Source organism: Oncorhynchus keta, unplaced genomic scaffold (assembly GCF_023373465.1).
Source record: "Oncorhynchus keta strain PuntledgeMale-10-30-2019 unplaced genomic scaffold, Oket_V2 Un_contig_13916_pilon_pilon, whole genome shotgun sequence".
Lineage (NCBI taxonomy): Eukaryota > Metazoa > Chordata > Actinopteri > Salmoniformes > Salmonidae > Oncorhynchus > Oncorhynchus keta.
The window spans coordinates 22,026-44,371 of NW_026278433.1; the positions used below are offsets into that span (position 1 = coordinate 22,026).

At 42.9% G+C, this 22,346-nt stretch overlaps 1 long non-coding RNA gene and 1 pseudogene across 1 annotated transcript; one reads left to right on the forward strand and one right to left on the reverse strand.

Moving 5' to 3' along the window:
* The first annotated feature begins 1,865 nt into the window (after nt 1–1,865).
* Nucleotides 1,866–2,894, forward strand: LOC127918287 (uncharacterized). Its single transcript, XR_008099673.1, has 2 exons — nt 1,866–2,439; nt 2,549–2,894. It is a non-coding gene; the product is annotated as an uncharacterized LOC127918287 (long non-coding RNA).
* Nucleotides 2,845–22,346, reverse strand: part of LOC118382075 (high-affinity choline transporter 1-like) — a 31,388-nt pseudogene continuing 11,886 nt past the window's right edge.

Genomic DNA, 22,346 nt, shown 5'->3' on the forward strand with positions numbered 1-22,346 from the left:
TTATTTATATATTTATTTATATATTTATTTATATATTTATTTATATTTATTTATTTATATATTTATTTATATATCTATATTTATTTATATATTTATATTTATTTATTTATATTTATATTTATATTTATATTTATTTATTTATATTTATTTATATATTTATTTATATATTTAGTATACCCCTCTACTAGTATAATGGGGGTAGTTATATTTATTTATACATATATTTAGATTTATTTATTTATATTTATTTATATATATTTATTTATATATTTATTTTATTTATTTATATACTAGGCAACCGGTTATAATATTTATATTTATTTATTTATATTTATATTTATTTATATATCCCTATTTATATATGTACTCCTTATATAATTAGTATATTTAGTATATGGGGTATTTATGTATATTTATTATACTAGCTTATATTTATTTATTTATAGATTTATACCTTGTCAAGCTCAGGGATTCCTAGTTTGCAATGATGGTTACTAGTCCAACGCCTAACCTAGTATAATGGGGTAGTATACCCTGGGCCTAGAATAATTGTAAACCCGGTTACTAGTATAATGGGGTCATGTACCCCCTCCCTAACTAGTATAATGGGGTAGTATAACCCCCTACCTAGTATAATGGGGTAGTATACCCCTCCCAACTAGTATAATGGGGTAGTATCCCCTCCCTCCTAGTATAATGGGGTAGCCCCTCCCTCCTAGTATAATGGGGTAGTATACCCCCCCTACTAGTATAATGGGGTAGTATACCCCTCCCTCCTAGTATAATGGGGTAGTATACCCCCCTACTAGTATAATGGGGTAGTATACCCCCCTAGTAGTATAATGGGGTAGTATACCTCCCCTCCTAATATAATGGGGTAGTATACCCCTCCCTCCTAATATAATGGGGTAGTATACCCCTCCCTCCTAGTATAATGGGGTAGTATACCCCTCCCTACTAGTATAATGGGGTAGTATACCCCTCCCTACTAGTATAATGGGGTAGTATACCCCTCCCTACTAGTATAATGGGGTAGTATACCCCTCCCTACTAGTATAATGGGGTAGTATACCCCTCCCTCCTAGTATAATGGGGTAGTATACCCCTCCCTACTAGTATAATGGGGTAGTATACCCCTCCCTACTAGTATAATGGGGTAGTATACCCTCCCTACTAGTATAATGGGGTAGTATACCCCTCCCTACTAGTATAATGGGGTAGTATACCCCTCCCTACTAGTATAATGGGGTAGTATACCCCTCCCTCCTAGTATAATGGGGTAGTATACCCCTCCCTCCTAGTATAATGGGGTAGTATACCCCTCCCTCCTAGTATAATGGGGTAGTATACCCCTCCTCCTAGTATAATGGGGTAGTATACCCCTCCCTACTAGTATAATGGGGTAGTATACCCCTCCTCCTAGTATAATGGGGTAGTATACCCCCCCCCTACTAGTATAATGGGGTAGTATACCCCTCCCTACTAGTATAATGGGGTAGTATACCCCTCCCTCCTAGTATAATGGGGTAGTATACCCCCCTACTAGTATAATGGGGTAGTATACCCTCCCTCCTAGTATAATGGGGTAGTATACCCCTCCCTCCTAGTATAATGGGGTAGTATACCCCCCCTCCTAGTATAATGGGGTAGTATACCCCTCCCTACTAGTATAATGGGGTAGTATACCCCTCCCTACTAGTATAATGGGGTAGTATACCCCCCTACTAGTATAATGGGGTAGTATACCCCTCCCTCCTAGTATAATGGGGTAGTATACCCCTCCCTCCTAGTATAATGGGGTAGTATACCCCTCCCTCCTAGTATAATGGGGTAGTATACCCCTCCCTCCTAGTATAATGGGGTAGTATACCCCTCCCTCCTAGTATAATGGGGTAGTATACCCCTCCCTCCTAGTATAATGGGGTAGTATACCCCTCCCTCCTAGTATAACGGGGTAGTATACCCCTCCCTCCTAGTATAATGGGGTAGTATACCCCTCCCTCCTAGTGGGCCTAGACTTTCCTGGAGCTCCTTGTTCTCCAAGTGATGCTGAATCATCCAACTCTTTAAACCACAGATGTCTTTACAACAACATTGAAGATTTAAAAAAACAATTTCCCCAAATTGAGAAAAATAGACATTTTCACAACGAGGCTTGCAAATCAATTCACCATGACCATTTTAACTATGAATAGGTAGGGAAATTGTTTATATCAAAGTGTATATAAAATGTTATCACCAACATCCTCTCAAGTGAGCATCACATGACTTTCAGTATGATATGGAGAGTAGGTAGGCTAGAAATTGCCTCTAAATAACCACTGATAAGAGGTCTGATCTTAGTTTCACCCCTTAATGGCTCTGGTTAGGATTGGGGATGAGGTAATCTGGTGGCTATGAGGTAATCTGGTGGGGATGAGGTAATCTGGTGGGGATGAGGTAATCTGGGGGGGATCTGAGGTAATCTGGGGGGATGAGGTAATCTGGTGGGGATGAGGTAATCTGTGGGATGAGGTAATCTGGATGAGGTAATCTGGGGGGGGATGAGGTAATCTGGTGGGGATGAGGTAATCTGGTGGGGATGAGGTAATCTGGGGGGGATGAGGTAATCTGGGGGGATGAGGTAATCTGGTGGGGATGAGGTAATATGGTGGGGTTGAGGTTCGTCTGGGGATGAGGTAATGACGTTTCGCAGACACAGATCATTAAGCCTACGCCTAGACGAAAGAGAGAGTTCACCCAAATGACATACTAGCATTGATTGCCTTACCCTGTAATCAGCCTATGGACAAGGTACGACCGCAATCCATGCTTTTGTGGAATAAATCCAATGCAAGTCAGTGGTACCGATGTTACAGCCGTTTTCACGCTTTATGTTCAAATCATATAAGTAACTTAATTGAGCTACACAATTGATTTTAAATAGCCTTCTTTAGAATGAGCTGGATGTTCAATAGATCTTTCCTTTCTCTATCTTGTTCAATAAACAATAAATATGCTCAAAAACAAAGTGCTTTGTAGTCCAGGGAAGTGTCTGGGAAACCGGCCTGTAAAAGTAGGTAGATCAAAACATTAACACTTTGTGTTGTCAAGCATTGGCTCAGAGACTGCACCATCCTCCTCCTTCTCTTTCATCTCTCTGGCGCCACCAAGTGGCAAAGTCTGGAACTTCACCTGGAACACATCCCACCTCTCGGGCAACCAGACCTTATTGAACATCAGCTGAGCCAGCCAGGAGAAACCCAAGATGGCCGCCAGGGCCAGAAGCATACATATGGTCCTGATGGGGAGCGCTGGACATAGACGCCGTCCTCCAGGGTGCATCCAGGGAAGTGGAGGACAGGGGCGAGGTTGAAGATGGGCTCCCCACAGAGGAGTCTCATCAGGCCCCCTACGAGGTATCCCACCACGGCTCCATAGCCGTTGGAGACCTGTTGGAAGATGAAGAGATTTGTTTTGAAGAAGTGATATTCTAGCCTAGTCTGATGACTCACACTAACTTATTTTTATGCTCTGTCGTTTCCTACATACTTTAGTTTCAAGTGCCATCGTTGAGGTCGTTTGTGGGAATGAGGGGCATTGTGCAATGAGGGTCATTGTGCAAAACAGGGTCATCAGCGATTGGATCAAATCCAATTGTATTTGTCACATGCGCCGAATTCATTGAAATGCTAACTTACTGCAGGGGCAGTATTGCGTAGCTTGGATGAAAAGGTGCCCAGAGTAAACTGCCTGCTCCTCAGGCCCAGTTGCTAATATATGCAATTTAATTATTAGTATAGGATAGAAAACACTCTGAAGTTTCTAAAACTGTTTGAATCATGTCTGTGAGTATTACAGAACTCATATGGCAGGCAAAAAACCTGAGAAAAAATCCAAGCAGAAAGTGGGAAATCTGAGGTTTGTAGGTTTTCAACTCATCGCCTATTGAATACACAGTGGGATATGGGTCAGTTTGCACTTCCTACGGCTTCCACTAGATGTCAACTGTCTTTAGAACCTTGTCTGATGCTTTTACTGTGAACGAAGGAGAGGGGAATGAGTAAGGTAGATGTCAACTGTCTTTAGAACCTTGTCCGATGCTTTTACTGTGAAGTGGGGGCGAAGGAGAGGGGAATGAGTAAGGTAGATGTCAACAGTCTTTAGAACCTTGTCCGATGCTTTTACTGTGAAGTGGGGGCGAAGGAGAGGGGAATGAGTAAGGTAGATGTCAACAGTCTTTAGAACTTTGTCCGATGCTTTTACTGTGAAGTGGGGGCGAAGGAGAGGGGAATGAGTAAGGTAGATGTCAACAGTCTTTAGAACTTTGTCCGATGCTTTTACTGTGAAGTGGGGGCGAAGGAGAGGGGAATGAGTCAGGTCTATCATGAGCTGACCATGCGCGTTCACGTGAGAGCTCTGTTCCATCAAACTTCTGAAGACAATGGAATTCTCCGGGAGGAACATTATTGAAGATTTATGTTAAAAACATCCTAAAGATTGATTCAATACATCGTTTGACATGTTTCTACTGACTGTTATGAAACTTTTTGACATTGCGTCTGCTTTTAGTGACCGCGCTTCTTGACTTTTTACTAAACGCGCAAACAAAAGTAGCTATTTGGACATAAATGATGGACATTACTGAACAAAACAAACATTTATTGTGGAAGTGGGAATCCTGGGAGTGCATTCTGCTGAAGATCAGCAAAGGTAAGTGTAGATTTATAATGCTATTTATGACTTTTGTTGACTCCACAATTTGGCGGGTAACTGTATGGCTGGCTTTGGTGGCTGAACGCTGTTCTCAGATGATTGAATATTGTACTTTTGCCGTAAAGCTTTTTTGAAATCTGACACAGCGGTTGCATTAAGATCAAGTTTATCTTTTATTCTATGTAAAACATGTATCTTTCATCAAAGTTTATGATGAGTATTTCTGTTATTTGATATGGCTCTGCAATTTCTCTGGATATTTTAGAGGCATTTCTGAACATGGTGCCAATGTAAACTGAGGTTTTTGGATATAAATATGAACTTTATTGAACAAAACATATATGTATTGTGTAACATGAAGTCCTATGAGTGTCATCTGATGAAGATCATCAAAGGTTAGTGATTAATTGTATCTCTATTTCTGATTTTTGTGACTCCTGTATTTGGCTGGAAAAATTACAGTTTTTCTGTTATTTTGCGGTGACCTAACATAATCGTTTGTGGTGCTTTCGCTGTAAAGCCTTTTTGAAATCAGACACTGTGGTGGGATTAAGAAGAAGTGTATCTTTAAAATGATGTGAAATATTTGTATGTTTGAGGAATTTTAATTATGAGATTTCTGTTGTTTGAATTTGGCGCCCTGCACTTTCACTGGCTGTTGTCATATCGATCCCGTTAACAGGATTGCAGCCCTAAGAAGTTTTAACCAATAATGCTGTTTTGTTTTTAAAGTAAAGAAATAAAAGTAACAAATAATTAAAGACCAGCAGTAAAATAACTAAATTAATCAGAGTATCAAAGCCAATTACACTTTTTCAAACCGCTGTTTTACCCACATGTGTTTTGGTTCTGGTCCAACCCATCGGTTTCTGGACCAATCAGACGGCCCTGAATGTGTTCACATTCGGTGAAGAATCGGGGAGGTACTCCGGTCCAAACTCATTGTGGAGAAGAAACTAACGTCTGTGGGTGTGGCCTAGCGTTTGGCTGGAGCAAGGACTCTGGGTAGCCAGACGAATTATAACCTGGGCCTGTATCCACAAAGCCTCTCTGAGTAAGAGTTCTGATCTAGGATCAGTTTAACCTTTTAGTTCATAATGAATGAGATTATATGGACAGGTTGGAACCTGATCCTAGATCATAATGATTTAGATATGGACAGGTTGGGGCCTGATCATAATGAATAAGATGATATGGACAGGTTGGAACCTGATCCTAGATCATAATGATTTAGATATGGACAGGTTGGGGCCTGATCATAATGAATTAGATGATATGGACAGGTTGGAACCTGATCCTAGATCATAATGATTTAGATATGGACAGGTTGGGGCTGATCATAATGAATAAGATTATATCATGGAACCTGAGATCATAATGATTTAGATATGGACAGGTTGGGGCCTGATCATAATGAATTAGATGATATGGACAGGTTGGGGCCTGAACCTAGATCAGCACTCCTACTCTAAGACGCTTTGTGGCTAGGGCCGGTTTGTGCTCTTGCCATCTCCATTGCTGTAGTTGTCAAGCCGACCATTTGGCATGATGTTGAGTGAGTTGGCATGATGACATCACAAACAGACTGGCACTCAGGCTAGTGACACACCACCATGTTTGTGATGCAGGGAAAAGATAAGGCCCACACACAAAATATCACCTCTGCATTTTACACACACACACACACACACACACACACACACACACACACACACACACACACACACACACACACACACACACACACACACACACACACACACACACACACACACACACACACACACACACACACACACACACACACACACACACACACACACACACACACACACCTGGAAGAAGAGGACGCAGATGAGCTGAGGGAAGATGATGGTGTAGGAGAGATCAGACGCCAGGATCCACAGGGCAAAGGTACTGTTGTGGAGGAGAGTGAGGGCCATCCCACACAGCCCCACCACCACCACCGACACACGGATCACCCACTGTATCTCCCTGTCTGAGGCCTGGAGGAGAGATAGATCCAAGATGGAGGCACAGTGGTCAGGAGCCAAGATGAAGGCACAGTGGGGAGACAGGGCCAAGATGAAGGCACAGTGGGAGGACAAGAGGAGGCACCAAGATGGAGGCACAGTGGGCTCCAAGATAGGACAGATCCAAGATGGAGGCCAGTGGGAGACAGATCCAAGATGGAGGCACAGTAGGGAGGACAGATCCAAGATGGAGGCACAGTGGGGAGGACAGATCCAAGATGGAGGCACAGTGGGCTGGACAGATCCAAGACGGAGGCACAGTAGGGAGGACAGAGCCAAGATAGAGGCACAGTGGTCAGGGCAGATCCAAGATGGAGGCACAGTGGTTATAAACTCTCTAGACGTATGAGATACAGATCCCCCACTGAACCTCCCTGTGTGTCATCTGGAGAATGGGGGAGACAGACACGAAATGGAGGTACAGCAGTTAAAGGGGTGTGTTCCTCTGCCCCTTGAACAGCCCTGTGGTGTAAAACTCAGAGAAGTCAGAAGAGCTTGAACAGCCCTGTGGTGTAATACTCAGAGAAGTCAGAAGAGCTTGAACAGCCCTGTGGTGTAAAACTCAGAAGAGCTTGAACAGCCCTGTGGTGTAAAACTCAGAGAAGTCAGAAGAGCTTGAACAGCCCTGTGGTGTAATACTCAGAGAAGTCACAAGAGGGAGCACGGAGTTAGGCTATATGTCCCAAAAATGCTATTACACTATAGAACCCAATGCAATGTGAATTGAAAAATGTCTTGCCAATGTCCCAAAAATGGATGAAATTGGAAAAAAACACTTATTTATGCATTTAGTGGTGATTTTCTGGTACATGACCTATGACCTAGAACAGGACTAATGAACACAATGGATCATGTCCATTGAGAATGTGTTTCAGTTCTGGACTAGTAGGTTTATTCATCTGCGTCTGGGAAAACAGACCTAAATTCCTTAAGTCATGTCTACTGTATTGAGTATCTAGTCACACACAGATTTGTTAGAACGAGGTGTAAGTGATGGGATAGAACGAAAGCCTGCAGCCAACTCTTTACCTGCGTCCTGATGATGTTCTTGTAGATGTTGGAGGAGAACATGGAGGCGGAGCTGAGCAGGCCAGAGTCCACGGATGACATCACTGCGGCGGCGATGGCCCCGATGCCGATGACCGACACGTAGGACGGAGCCAGGTGCTGCAGGGCGATGGGGAGCACCAATCCCGTCTCGTTGCGCTCATACGGAGACGGAGACCCGTACGAAGTCAGGTTCCAGTCTGGAGACACACCAGGAAAGTGTCAATAAAGTTTGGTCGTTTTGACAATCACACTTTGATGAAGTCTAAAAGCATAAACACAAGTATGCTGTGTAAATTCTTTCATTTTGCAATCAGCTCATGTGAGCTGCAGGGAAACCACATGTATTCAAGGGATCTCGTGCTCCACAGAGAGTAATAACAAACATGCACTCTAGCCACAACACCAGGACACTGCCACTAGACTGGAGTGTGTTATGGTTCATGATGTGAGGTAGATGATAGGAGCAGTTTACGGACATCAGATAACAGACAAACCAGTCAACGACACACAACTCTTTTTCTCTGAAACTTTATAACCCCTTTAATAACATTAACTTGGAGGTGCTTATATTTGTCCATTATTCTTGAACAAGTGAACATGTGTTTAATTGCTATATTGTAATTATTTTGCCACTATGGCCTATTTATTGCCTTACCTCCCTTATATTACCTCTTTTGCACACACTGTATACAGACTTTTTCTATTGTGTTATTGACTGTATGTTGTGTTTATTGTTTACTCCATGTGTAACTCTGTTGTTGTTTTTGTCCCACTGCTTTGCTTTATCTTGGTCGCAGTTGTAAATGAGAACTTGTTCTCAACTAGCCTACCTGGATAAATAAAGGTGAAATAAAAAATAAAATGTATTTTTATCTACATATCCCAACTCCCCGAGACGCCGGTGAAGAGTGGGGGTCAGAGACGACCATTACTTCCTGGAGCAATAAGGGTTTCAGTGCCTTGCACAAGGGCACAACAACAGATTATTCACATTGTCCGCTCCGGGGTTGGAAAACCTTTTTGTATTTTATTACCTGTGGAAGCGGCTACAGCCCCGACCAGGACAGAGGGGATCCCCAGGATGAGGACCATGGCAGCAGCCGCGAAGCAGGTGACCTGGGCGTTAAACGACGAAGAGGCCGAAAGCGTCCTCTGGTGGAAACATTGGAAAGACAAGCTACCCAACGCCTGAGGAGAGAGTGGAGGAGATGAGGGAGAAGAGGAGAGGATGGAGAAGAAAGGGAGGAGGAGAGGGAGGCAGAAGAGGAGGGAGGCAGAGGAGGGAGGAGATGAGAGGAGGGAGAAGAAAGGGAGGAGGGGAGGGAGGCAGAAGAGGAGGGAGGCAGAAGAGGAGGGAGGCAGAAGAGGAGGGAGGCAGAAGAGGAGGGAGGAAGAAGAGGAGAGGAGGGAGGAGATGAGAGGAGGGAGAAGAAAGGGAGGAGGGGAGGGAGGCAGAAGAGGAGAGGAGGGAGGAGAGGAGAGGAGGGAGGCAGGAGATGAGGGAGAGGAGGAGAGGAGGGAGGAGAGGAGAGGAGGGAGGCAGGAGATGAGGAGAGGCGGAGAGGAGGGAGGAGAGGATGGAGGCAGAAGAGGAGAGGAGGGAGGAGATGAGGGAGAATAAAGGGAGGAGGGGAGGGAGGCAGAAGATGAGGGAGAAGAGGAGAGGGGAGAGGAGAGGAGAGGAGGGAGGCAGGAGATGAGGGAGGAGAGGAGAGGAGGGAGGCAGGAGATGAGGGAGGAGAGGAGAGGAGGGGGCAGGAGATGGGGGAGAAGAGGAGAGGAGGGAGGAGATGAGGGAGAAGAGGAGAGGAGGGAGGAGATGAGGGAGAATAAAGGGAGGAGGGGAGGGAGGCAGAAGAGGAGGGAGGAGAGGAGAGGATAGGAGGAAGGGAGGGAGAAGAGGAGGGGGAGGATAAGGAGACAGAGGAGAAAGGGAAAATGACAAGAACATAAAGGAGGTTGTTAGATTGTGAAATGGTGGCAGGTAGAATCGCTGTTAACGTTTCAATCCCTGAGCAAACTAGGTGATAAATCTGCCGAGGTGCCCTTGAGCAAGGCACTTAGCCCTTACGGCTCCTGTAAGTCCCTCTGGATAAGAGTCCCTGCTAAATGACTTCCATGAATAAGTTATGTTTGTGTTGTTTAAGGGGAAGTAGAATGAGGCCTTGAGTCTCCAGGATGTTTTTTTGTATTGTAGAGTCATGGTGAGGTCGAGGGCTGTTTGTGGTTTTTGGGGGACTGTCTGTTAGAAAGCTTGAGACTGGAAACCACAGATAGGCTGCATGGCCTAACAACAACAAGATAAGATGGTGCCAACACTGGTTGAGATTGTAGAAACTCCTGGTTCATGGTTAACACAAGACCATGGCCTTAATGAGGATGAAAGCGTCTGTGGGAAAGTGCTGTGCCATGTTAGTGGAAAAAATAGTTGAATATCTCATGGTATGAGAGGGGGGAGCTTTGATAGGATGTGAGAGAGTGCTGCCATTCCAACGGTACGGGGATTCAGCTGTTGAGTCTCTTTTGCTATTACACAACTGAACTTTACTCAAACGTTTTGACTCAATTTGTAATGAACGAGTGTATTGCATATTGATTCCTCCTTATCAAGGTGGAGCAAAGAGTTTTGAGCAGTAGAGAAAATAAATGGTTGGAAGATAGAAGAGAATAGTGATATAACTGTAATGTAGAGGAGAGGAGAGACTGGTGATATGACTGTAATGTAGAGGAGAGGAGAGACTGGTGATATGACTGTAATGTAGAGGAGAGGAGAGACTGGTGATATGACTGTAATGTAGAGGAGGAGAGACTGGTGATATGACTGTAATGTAGAGGAGAGGAGAGACTGGTGATATGACTGTAATGTAGAGGAGAGAGAGACTGGTGATATGACTGTAATGTAGAGGAGAGGAGAGACTGGTGATATGACTGTAATGTAGAGGAGAGGAGAGACTGGTGATATGACTGTAATGTAGAGGAGAGGAGAGACTGGTGATATGACTGTAATGTAGAGGAGAGGAGAGACTGGTGATATGACTGTAATGTAGAGGAGAGGAGAGACTGGTGATATGACTGTAATGTAGAGGAGAGAGAGACTGGTGATATGACTGTAATGTAGAGGAGAGGAGAGACTGGTGATATGACTGTAATGTAGAGACTGGTGATATGACTGTAATGTAGAGGAGAGGAGAGACTGGTGATATGACTGTAATGTAGAGGAGAGGAGAGACTGGTGATATGACTGTAATGTAGAGGAGAGGAGAGACTGGTGATATGACTGTAATGTAGAGACTGGTGATATGACTGTAATGTAGAGGAGAGGAGAGACTGGTGATATGACTGTAATGTAGAGGAGAGGAGAGACTGGTGATATGACTGTAATGTAGAGGAGAGAGACTGGTGATATGACTGTAATGTAGAGGAGAGGAGAGACTGGTGATATGACTGTAATGTAGAGGAGAGGAGAGAGACTGGTGATATGACTGTAATGTAGAGGAGAGGAGAGACTGGTGATATGACTGTAATGTAGAGAGAGAGAGACTGGTGATATGACTGTAATGAGAGACTGGTGATATGACTGTAATGTAGAGGAGAGGAGAGACTGGTGATATGACTGTAATGTAGAGGAGAGGAGAGACTGGTGATATGACTGTAATGTAGAGGAGAGGAGAGACTGGTGATATGACTGTAATGTAGAGACTGGTGATAGACTGTAAGAGAGACTGGTGATATGACTGTAATGTAGAGAGAGGAGAGACTGGTGATATGACTGTAATGTAGAGGAGAGGAGAGACTGGTGATATGACTGTAATGTAGAGGAGAGGAGAGACTGGTGATATGACTGTAATGTAGAGGAGAGACTGGTGATATGACTGTAATGACTGGTGATATGACTGTAATGTAGAGGAGAGGAGAGAGACTGGTGATATGACTGTAATGTAGAGGAGAGGAGAGACTGGTGATATGACTGTAATGTAGAGGAGAGGAGAGACTGGTGATATGACTGTAATGTAGAGGAGAGAGACTGGTGATATGACTGTAATGTAGAGACTGGTGATATGACTGTAATGTAGAGACTGGTGATATGACTGTAATGTAGAGACTGGTGATATGACTGTAATGTAGAGGAGAGAGACTGGTGATATGACTGTAATGTAGAGGAGAGGAGAGACTGGTGATATGACTGTAATGTAGAGGAGAGGAGAGACTGGTGATATGACTGTAATGTAGAGGAGAGGAGAGACTGGTGATATGACTGTAATGTAGAGACTGGTGATATGACTGTAATGTAGAGGAGAGGAGAGACTGGTGATATGACTGTAATGTAGAGGAGAGGAGAGACTGGTGATATGACTGTAATGTAGAGGAGAGGAGAGACTGGTGATATGACTGTAATGTAGAGGAGAGAGACTGGTGATATGACTGTAATGTAGAGACTGGTGATATGACTGTAATGTAGAGGAGAGGAGAGACTGGTGATATGACTGTAATGTAGAGACTGGTGATATGACTGTAATGTAGAGGAGAGGAGAGACTGGTGATATGACTGTAATGTAGAGGAGAGAGACTGGTGATATGACTGTAATGTAGAGGAGAGAGACTGGTGATATGACTGTAATGTAGAGGAGAGAGACTGGTGATATGACTGTAATGTAGAGAGAGAGAGACTGGTGATATGACTGTAATGTAGACTGGTGATATGACTGTAATGTAGAGGAGAGGAGAGACTGGTGATATGACTGTAATGTAGAGGAGAGAGACTGGTGATATGACTGTAATGTAGAGGAGAGAGACTGGTGATATGACTGTAATGTAGAGGAGAGGACTGGTGAGACTGGTGATATGACTGTAATGTAGAGAGAGAGAGAGACTGGTGATATGACTGTAATGTAGAGGAGAGGAGAGACTGGTGATATGACTGTAATGTAGACTGAGAGGAGAGACTGGTGATATGACTGTAATGTAGAGGAGAGGAGAGACTGGTGATATGACTGTAATGTAGAGGAGAGGAGAGACTGGTGATATGACTGTAATGTAGAGGAGAGAGACTGGTGATATGACTGTAATGTAGAGAGGAGACTGGTGATATGACTGTAAATAGAGGAGAGAGACTGGTGATATGACTGTAATGTAGAGAGAGGAGAGACTGGTGATATGACTGTAATGTAGAGGAGAGGAGAGACTAGAGGAGAGGAGAGACTGGTGATATGACTGTAATGTAGAGGAGAGGAGAGACTGGTGATATGACTGTAATGTAGAGGAGAGGAGAGACTGGTGATATGACTGTAATGTAGAGGAGAGGAGAGACTGGTGATATGACTGTAATGTAGAGACTGGTGATATGACTGTAATGTAGAGGAGAGGAGAGACTGGTGATATGACTGTAATATAGAGACTGGTGATATGACTGTAATATAGAGACTGGTGTTATGACTGTAATATAGAGACTGGTGATATGACTGTAATGTAGAGGAGAGGAGAGACTGGTGATATGACTGTAATGTAGAGACTGGTGATATGACTGTAATATAGAGACCGGTGTTATGACTGTAATATAGAGACTGGTGATATGACTGTAATATAGAGACCGGTGTTATGACTGTAATGTAGAGGAGAGAGAGACTGGTGATATGACTGTAATGTAGAGACTGGTGATATGACTGTAATGTAGAGGAGAGGAGAGCCTGGTGATATGACTGTAATGTAGAGGAGAGGAGAGAGACTGGTGATATGACTGTAATGTAGAGACTGGTGATATGACTGTAATGTAGAGGAGAGACTGGTGATATGACTGTAATGTAGAGGAGAGGAGAGACTGGTGATATGACTGTAATGTAGAGAGGGTAGAGACTGGTGATATGACTGTAATGTAGAGGAGAGGAGAGCCTGGTGATATGACTGTAATAGAGGAGAGAGACTGGTGATATGACTGTAATGTAGAGGAGAGGAGAGACTGGTGATATGACTGTAATGTAGAGACTGGTGATATGACTGTAGAGGAGAGGAGAGACTGGTGATATGACTGTAATGTAGAGACTGGTGATATGACTGTAATGTAGAGGAGAGAGACTGGTGATATGACTGTAATGTAGAGGAGAGAGAGACTGGTGATATGACTGTAATGTAGAGGAGAGAGACTGGTGATATGACTGTAATGTAGAGGAGAGGAGAGACTGGTGATATGACTGTAATGTAGAGACTGGTGATATGACTGTAAATGTAGAGGAGAGGAGAGACTGGTGATATGACTGTAATGTAGAGACTGGTGATATGACTGTAATGTAGAGACTGGTGATATGACTGTAATGTAGGAGAGGAGAGACTGGTGATATGACTGTAATGTAGAGACTGGTGATATGACTGTAATGTAGAGTGAGAGGAGAGACTGGTGATATGACTGTAATGTAGAGACTGGTGATATGACTGTAATGTAGAGGAGAGAGACTGGTGATATGACTGTAATGTAGAGACTGGTGATATGACTGTAATGTAGAGACTGGTGATATGACTGTAATGTAGAGACTGGTGATATGACTGTAATGTAGAGACTGGTGATATGACTGTAATGTAGAGACTGGTGATATGACTGTAATGTAGAGACTGGTGATATGACTGTAATGTAGAGGAGTAGAGAGACTGGTGATATGACTGTAATGTAGAGACTGGTGATATGACTGTAATGTAGAGACTGGTGATATGACTGTAATGTAGAGACTGGTGATATGACTGTAATGTAGAGACTGGTGATATGACTGTAATGTAGAGGAGAGGAGAGACTGGTGATATGACTGTAATGTAGAGACTGGTGATATGACTGTAATGTAGAGACTGGTGATATGACTATAATATAGAGGAGAGACTGGTGATATGACTGTAATGTAGAGGAGAGGAGAGACTGGTGATATGACTGTAATGTAGAGAGACTGGTGATATGACTGTAATGTAGAGGAGAGGAGAGAGACTGGTGATATGACTGTAATGTAGAGGAGAGAGAGACTGGTGATATGACTGTAATGTAGAGAGACTGGTGATATGACTGTAATGTAGAGACTGGTGATATGACTGTAATGTAGAGACTGGTGATATGACTGTAATGTAGAGACTGGTGATATGACTGTAATGTAGAGGAGAGGAGAGACTGGTGATATGACTGTAATGTAGAGGAGAGAAGAGAGACTGGTGATATGACTGTAATGTAGAGACTGGTGATATGACTGTAATAGATAGAGACTGGTGATATGACTGTAATGTAGAGGAGAGAGACTGGTGATATGACTGTAATGTAAGAGGAGAGACTGGTGATATGACTGTAATGTAGAGACTGGTGATATGACTGTAATGTAGAGGAGAGGAGAGACTGGTGATATGACTGTAATATAGAGACTGGTGATATGACTGTAATGTAGAGGAGAGGAGAGACTGGTGATATGACTGTAATGTAGAGACTGGTGATATGACTGTAATGTAGAGACTGGTGATATGACTGTAATGTAGAGACTGGTGATATGACTGTAATGTAGAGACTGGTGATATGACTGTAATGTAGAGACTGGTGATATGACTGTAATGTAGAGGAGAGGAGAGACTGGTGATATGACTGTAATATAGAGACTGGTGATATGACTGTAATGTAGAGACTGGTGATATGACTGTAATGTAGAGACTGGTGATATGACTAATGTAGAGGAGAGAAGAGACTGGTGATATGACTGTAATGTAGAGAGAGGAGAGAGACTGGTGATATGACTGTAATGTAGAGAGACTGGTGATATGACTGTAATGTAGAGGAGAGAGAGCCTGGTGATATGACTGTAATGTAGAGGAGAGGAGAGACTGGTGATATGACTAATGTAAGAGAGGAGAGACTGGTGATATGACTGTAATGTAGAGACTGGTGATATGACTGTAATGTAGAGGAGAGGAGAGAGACTGGTGATATGACTGTAATGTAGAGGAGAGAAGAGACTGGTGATATGACTGTAATGTAGAGGAGAGGAGAGAGACTGGTGATATGACTGTAATGTAGAGACTGGTGATATGACTGTAATGTAGAGGAGAGAGACTGGTGATATGACTATAATGTAGAAGAGTAGAGACTGGTGATATGACTGTAATGTAGAGGAGAGAGACTGGTGATATGACTATAATGTGTAGAGACTGGTGATATGACTGTAATGTAGAGACTGGTGATATGACTGTAATGTAGAGACTGGTGATATGACTGTAATGTAGAGACTGGTGATATGACTATAATATAGAGACTGGTGATATGACTGTAATGTAGAGACTGGTGATATGACTGTAATGTAGAGGAGAGGAGAGACTGGTGATATGACTGTAATGTAGAGACTGGTGATATGACTGTAATGTAGAGGAGAGGAGAGACTGGTGATATGACTATAATATAGAGACTGGTGATATGACTGTAATATAGAGACTGGTGATATGACTGTAATGTAGAGACTGGTGATATGACTGTAATGTAGAGACTGGTGATATGACTGTAATAGAGGAGAGGAGAGACTGGTGATATGACTGTAATGTAGAGACTGGTGATATGACTGTAATGTAGAGGAGAGGAGAGACTGGTGATATGACTGTAATGTAGAGGAGAGAGACTGGTGATATGACTATAATGTAGAGGAGAGAGACTGGTGATATGACTGTAATGTAGAGAGCCTGGTGATATGACTAATGTAATGTAGAGACTGGTGATATGACTGTAATGTAGAGACTGGTGATATGACTGTAATGTAGAGGAGAGAGACTGGTGATATGACTGTAATGTAGAGGAGAGGAGAGACTGGTGATATGACTGTAATGTAGAGAGAGTAGAGACTGGTGATATGACTGTAATGTAGAGGAGAGGAGAGAGACTGGTGATATGACTGTAATGTAGAGGAGAGGAGAGAGACTGGTGATATGACTGTAATGTAGAGACTGGTGATATGACTGTAATGTAGAGGAGAGGAGAGACTGGTGATATGACTGTAATGTAGAGACTGGTGATATGACTGTAATGTAGGAGAGACTGGTGATATGACTGTAATGTAGAGGAGAGAGACTGGTGATATGACTGTAATGTAGAGGAGAGGAGAGACTGGTGATATGACTGTAATGTAGAGGAGAGGAGAGACTGGTGATATGACTGTAATGTAGAGGAGAGGAGAGACTGGTGATATGACTGTAATGTAGAGACTGGTGATATGACTGTAATGTAGAGACTGGTGATATGACTGTAATGTAGAGACTGGTGATATGACTGTAATGTAGAGGAGAGGAGAGACTGGTGATATGACTGTAATGTAGAGGAGAGGAGAGACTGGTGATATGACTGTAATGTAGAGGAGAGAGACTGGTGATATGACTGTAATGTAGAGACTGGTGATATGACTGTAATGTAGAGGAGAGGAGAGACTGGTGATATGACTGTAATGTAGAGGAGAGGAGAGAGACTGGTGATATGACTGTAATGTAGAGGAGAGGAGAGACTGGTGATATGACTGTAATGTAGAGGAGAGGAGAGACTGGTGATATGACTGTAATGTAGAGACTGGTGATATGACTGTAATGTAGAGGAGAGAGACTGGTGATATGACTGTAATGTAGAGACTGGTGATATGACTGTAATGTAGAGGAGAGGAGAGACTGGTGATATGACTGTAATGTAGAGGAGAGGAGAGAGACTGGTGATATGACTGTAATGTAGAGGAGAGGAGAGACTGGTGATATGACTGTAATGTAGAGGAGAGAGAGACTGGTGATATGACTGTAATGTAGAGGAGAGGAGAGACTGGTGATATGACTGTAATGTAGAGGAGAGGAGAGACTGGTGATATGACTGTAATGTAGAGGAGAGGAGAGACTGGTGATATGACTGTAATGTAGAGAGACTGGTGATATGACTGTAATGTAGAGACTGGTGATATGACTGTAATGTAGAGGAGAGAGACTGGTGATATGACTGTAATGTAGAGGAGAGACTGGTGATATGACTGTAATGTAGAGGAGAGAGGAGAGACTGGTGATATGACTGTAATGTAGAGGAGAGGAGAGACTGGTGATATGACTGTAATGAGAGACTGGTGATATGACTGTAATGTAGAGGAGAGGAGAGACTGGTGATATGACTGTAATGTAGAGAGAGAGAGACTGGTGATATGACTGTAATGTAGAGACTGGTGATATGACTGTAATGTAGAGACTGTAATGTATGACTGTGATATGACTAATAGAGGAGAGGAGAGACTGGTGATATGACTAATGTAGGAGAGGAGAGACTGGTGATATGACTGTAATGTAGAGGAGAGAGAGACTGGTGATATGACTGTAATGTAGAGACTGGTGATATGACTGTAATGTAGAGACTGGTGATATGACTGTAATAGAGGAGAGAGACTGGTGATATGACTGTAATGTAGAGGAGAGAGACTGGTGATATGACTGTAATGTAGAGGAGAGAGACTGGTGATATGACTGTAATGTAGAGGAGAGGAGAGAGACTGGTGATATAGGAGAGGAGAGACTGGTATATGTAGAGGAGAGGAGAGACTGGTGATATGACTGTAATGTAGAGGAGAGGAGAGAGACTGGTGATATGACTGTAATGAAGAGACTGGTGATATGACTGTAATAGAGGAGAGAGACTGGTGATATGACTGTAATGTAGAGACTGAGAGCCTGGTGATATGACTGTAATGTAGAGGAGAGAGACTGGTGATATGACTGTAATGTAGAGGAGAGAGAGAGACTGGTGATATGACTGTAATGTAGACTGGTGATATGACTGTAATGAGAGACTGGTGATATGACTGTAATGTAGAGGAGAGGAGAGAGACTGGTGATATGACTGTAATGATAGACTGTAATGTAGAGGAGAGGAGAGAGACTGGTGATATGACTAATGTAGAGGAGAGAGACTGGTGATATGACTGTAATGTAGAGGAGAGGTGAGATGACTGGTAATATAGAGACTGGTGATATGACTGTAATGTAGAGGAGAGAGACTGGTGATATGACTGTAATGTAGAGCCTGGTGATATGACTGTAATGTAGAGGAGAGGAGAGACTGGTGATATGACTGTAATGTAGACTGGTGATAGACTGTAATGTAGAGACTGGTGATATGACTGTAATGTAGAGGAGAGGAGAGACTGGTGATATGACTGTAATGTAGAGGAGAGGAGAGACTGGTGATATGACTGTAATGAGAGACTGGTGATATGACTGTAATGTAGAGGAGAGGAGAGACTGGTGATATGACTGTAATGTAGAGGAGAGAGAGACTGGTGATATGACTGTAATGTAGAGGAGAGGAGAGACTGGTGATATGACTGTAATGTAGAGAGAGAGAGACTGGTGATATGACTGTAATGTAGAGGAGAGAGAGACTGGTGATATGACTGTAATGTAGAGGAGAGGAGAGACTGGTGATATGACTGTAATGTAGAGGAGAGAGACTGGTGATATGACTATAATAGAGAGAGTAGAGCCTGGTGATATGACTAATGTAGAGGAGAGGAGACTGGTGATATGACTAATGTAGAGAGACTGGTGATATGACTGTAATGTAGAGACTGGTGATATGACTGTAATGTAGAGGAGAGGAGACTGGTGATATGACTGTAATGTAGAGGAGAGGAGAGGCTGGTGATATGACTGTAATGTAGAGGAGAGAGACTGGTGATATGACTGTAATGTAGAGGAGAGGAGAGACTGGTGATATGACTGTAATGTAGAGGAGAGAGACTGGTGATATGACTGTAATGTAGAGGAGAGGAGAGAGACTGGTGATATGACTGTAATGTAGAGACTGGTGATATGACTGTAATGTAGAGACTGGTGATATGACTGTAATGTAGAGGAGAGGAGAGACTGGTGATATGACTGTAATGTAGAGGAGAGGAGAGACTGGTGATATGACTGTAATGTAGAGGAGAGGAGAGACTGGTGATATGACTGTAATGTAGAGGAGAGGAGAGACTGGTGATATGACTGTAATGTAGAGGAGAGAGACTGGTGATATGACTGTAATGTAGAGGAGAGGAGAGACTGGTGATATGACTGTAATGTAGAGGAGAGACTGGTGATATGACTGTAATGTAGAGGAGAGAGACTGGTGATATGACTGTAATGTAGAGACTGGTGATATGACTGTAATGTAGAGGAGAGGAGAGACTGGTGATATGACTGTAATGTAGAGGAGAGGAGACTGGTGATATGACTGTAATGTAGAGGAGAGAGACTGGTGATATGACTGTAATGTAGAGGAGAGAGACTGGTGATATGACTGTAATGTAGAGGAGAGGAGAGACTGGTGATATGACTGTAATAGAGGAGAGGAGAGACTGGTGATATGACTGTAATGTAGAGGAGAGGAGAGACTGGTGATATGACTGTAATGTAGAGACTGGTGATATGACTGTAATGTAGAGGAGAGGAGAGACTGGTGATATGACTGTAATGTAGAGGAGAGAGACTGGTGATATGACTGTAATGTGACTGGTGATATGACTGTAATGTAGAGAGAGGAGAGAGACTGGTGATATGACTGTAATGTAGAGAGACTGGTGATATGACTGTAATGTAGAGGAGAGACTGGTGATATGACTGTAATGTAGAGACTGGTGATATGACTGTAATGTAGAGGAGAGGAGAGACTGGTGATATGACTGTAATGTAGAGGAGAGGAGAGACTGGTGATATGACTGTAATGTAGAGGAGAGGAGAGACTGGTGATATGACTGTAATGTAGAGGAGAGGAGAGACTGGTGATATGACTGTAATGTAGAGACTGGTGATATGACTGTAATGAGAGAGACTGGTGATATGACTGTAATGTAGAGACTGGTGATATGACTGTAATAGAGGAGATAGAGACTGGTGATATGACTGTAGAGGATAGAGACTGGTGATATGACTGTAATGTAGAGACTGGTGATATGACTGTAATGTAGAGGAGAGGAGAGACTGGTGATATGACTGTAATGTAGAGACTGGTGATATGACTGTAATGTAGAGACTGGTGATATGACTGTAATGTAGAGACTGGTGATATGACTGTAATGTAGAGACTGGTGATATGACTGTAATGTAGAGACTGGTGATATGACTGTAATGTAGAGACTGGTGATATGACTGTAATGTAGAGACTGGTGATATGACTGTAATGTAGAGACTGGTGATATGACTGTAATGTAGAGACTGGTGATATGACTGTAATGTAGAGACTGGTGATATGACTGTAATGTATAGAGACTGGTGATATGACTGTAATGTAGAGGAGAGGAGAGACTGGTGATATGACTGTAATGTAGAGGAGAGGAGAGAGACTGGTGATATGACTGTAATGTAGAGGAGAGGAGAGACTGGTGATATGACTGTAATGTAGGAGAGACTGGTGATATGACTGTAATGTAGAGGAGAGGAGAGAGACTGGTGATATGACTAATGTAGAGAAGAGACTGGTGATATGACTGTAATGTAGAGGAGAGAGACTGGTGATATGACTGTAATGTAGAGGAGAGAGCCTGGTGATATGACTGTAATGTAGAGGAGAGAGACTGGTGATATGACTGTAATGTAGAGGAGAGGAGAGAGACTGGTGATATGACTAATGTAGAGAGACTGGTGATATGACTGTAATGTAGAGACTGGTGATATGACTGTAATATAGAGACTGGTGATATGACTGTAATGTAGAGGAGAGAAGAGAGACTGGTGATATGACTGTAATGTAGAGGAGAGGAGAGAGACTGGTGATATGACTAATGTAGAGGAGAGAGACTGGTGATATGACTGTAATGTAGAGGAGAGAGACTGGTGATATGACTGTAATGTAGAGGAGAGAGACTGGTGATATGACTGTAATGTAGAGACTGGTGATATGACTATAATGTAGAGACTGGTGATATGACTGTAATGTAGAGGAGAGAGAGACTGGTGATATGACTGTAATGTAGAGACTGGTGATATGACTGTAATGTAGAGACTGGTGATATGACTGTAATGTAGAGGAGAGGAGAGACTGGTGATATGACTGTAATGTAGAGGAGAGGAGAGACTGGTGATATGACTGTAATGTAGAGGAGTAGAGACTGGTGATATGACTGTAATAGAGGAGTAGAGACTGGTGATATGACTGTAATGTAGAGGAGAGAGACTGGTGATATGACTGTAATGTAGAGGAGAGGAGAGACTGGTGATATGACTGTAATGTAGAGGAGAGTAGACTGGTGATATGACTGTAATGTAGAGACTGGTGATATGACTGTAATGTAGAGACTGGTGATATGACTGTAATGTGTAGAGACTGGTGATATGACTGTAATGTAGAGGAGAGGAGAGAGATAGACTGTAATGTAGAGGAGAGGAGAGACTGGTGATATGACTGTAATGTAGAGGAGAGAGACTGGTGATATGACTGTAATGTAGAGACTGGTGATATGACTGTAATGTAGAGGAGAGGAGAGCCTGGTGATATGACTGTAATGTAGAGGAGAGGAGAGACTGGTGATATGACTGTAATGTAGAGACTGGTGATATGACTGTAAGATAGAGACTGGTGAT